Raw genomic sequence first — 2,308 nt, 5'->3', positions numbered from 1 at the left:
TTTTATCCTAGGACTTGTATTCCTACCAGACTTAAATTCCTTCTACAGCAGTGACAGAAATACTAGTGGGAATAATTAGATGTCCGTTTGTTATACTCTGCAATTTGCAATTTGTACGAGTCCCTTAAGATTATTGTGGGTTCAAATCTCCATGTCAAAATATTATTTTTAAGTTTGAGTATCAAGTTAATTATTTTTTTACGTCATAGACTCGTGGATCAGATACGTGAGTGAATTTTTGTAATCGTCATCCATTTTTGTCAACATATTGAAGTAGGACGAATATCTTGCTTTTTTCAAAAGTATATAATGCAACTACAGTTATAAAGTAGGTTATGTGTTCATGTGTTCAACATGTAGAAATATGTATAAAAGTAGCCCAAATATTAAAAAAAAATATGTATATGAAAAATGGTAACTGCCAAAAAACTTAACATTTGGCGAACAGCAAAAGACAATTTCTGTATACACGAACATAATTTTTAATAATATGTTTTATAAATTTATATTTTGACGGTAAGTCACAATCTAATTATTTGTGATTTTCTTAATCTTTGTCCGATCGGACTTCCATCCCTCGGAATCCTAGTCTGTGGGACTTGTATTCCTAGGAATTTAAGTCTATGGGACGTGCATTCCAAGGAATGTAAGTCCGTGGGACTTTTATTCCTGGTACTCCTAGTCCAGAGGACTTTCAATCCTAGTATTCCTAGTCCTCTGGAATTTATTTCCGATATTTTGCTTATTATATATATATATATATATATGATTCCATATATATGATTCCTGAAAATCCCTGAAATAAAACATTGAAAACTGTACTTAGTTCTAGTAGTTAGTACTTATAACTAGTACTATAATGACCAGTTAGGTCGTACTACAATATAAAAATAACAGGAATAATAAGCATGAAAAATTGCCTTTTATTGATGAACAGTTAAAAATAGCATCAAAACACTTGAAATTAATTATCACTGACTGTCTTATGGCAGTTTTGACCATCATAAGCATAAGAGACGAGTTGGGGAAAGGGTCTCTGTATTGTTATACCTGGCCGTTAGGAACATAAGCGTTCGAGACTGGGTGGAGGTGGGGGGGGGGGTGTGGGTCACTCCCCCCAGTGCTGGGAGGGGGCAGTGGACACTTTCGGACAAAATGAGCTGGCCTGAAATCTTCACCATGTATTTCCATCATTCTACTCACAATATTAGTTGTAATCCATGTAAAAATGCATACTGATTTGTTTGGAATCCTATATAGCGTCTTGGTAGTAATGCGAATATAAATACACGTTGTGTTCCAGATTCGGACATTTTCGTTTCATTCGGGCAATAGAAATCAGCCTGCACCCACTCCACCCCTACTCATAAAAAGAGTCCGAATGCCTATAAAGAGTCCGAATGCCTATTGTGACCAAAACTGTCAGGTGTACAAGTGTCATGAGTAGTTAGTCTGTTTAAAAAGGGAGTCCGAATGCCTATTGTGACCAAAACTGTCAGGTGTACAAGTGTCATGAGTAGTTAGTCTGTTTAAAAGTATCTTTGTAAATTGTGTGTGCATATTATTGACAGTATGATAATTGTTCAGGGGTTACTATTTTATTAATTGATAAACCTTAATGAAAACCATTTAACATAATTTGTTATCGATGGTATGGTTGGTTGGGACTGATATGTCATATGTTAGACCAAATTAATTTGAAAATGAGCAACATTGACAAAGTAGGCACATGTTCAGTAAATTATGCAGCGGGGAGGTCTAGACTGTGGCAAGTAGAAATTTGTTTTGAAGAGGGGTGTTTAGACCACGCCATCCCACCCCACACCCTATGTACACGCGCCTGCAACATTATTGACAAAAAGGCACAGACTTAAACATTATATAATAAGATAATTTATATAACATAAATATCAAATTTTTATAGTTGAATTATTATTATTATTATTATTATTATTATTATTATTATTATTATTATCAAATACCAGTATATAATGTCTAAGAGATAATTGTGCTGGTATATCATATTTCCGAGTACTAATCCATGCTTCGCATTATGGAAAATCTTTTCGAGTTACTTTTAAACGTTTAAACATTTATTAGTTAGAACAACACGCAATGAATAAAGACCTTGGTTCTGCTCATGTAATAAGGTCCAAAAAAATGTGTACAGACTCTTGCAAATGATATAAATGGAAAATATTGGAATAAATAGAAAATATTTAAATAAAGAGAGGCGGCAGTATCCTAAGTTAATTAAATAAACCGGAAAGGAAACTGCTTTTCGTTTTGTTTACATTTATAATTTAAT

This window comes from Gigantopelta aegis, chromosome 10 (assembly GCF_016097555.1).
Source record: "Gigantopelta aegis isolate Gae_Host chromosome 10, Gae_host_genome, whole genome shotgun sequence".
In the NCBI taxonomy this organism is placed as follows: Eukaryota; Metazoa; Mollusca; class Gastropoda; order Neomphalida; family Peltospiridae; genus Gigantopelta; species Gigantopelta aegis.
Note: the sequence above shows the minus strand (reverse complement) of the source record.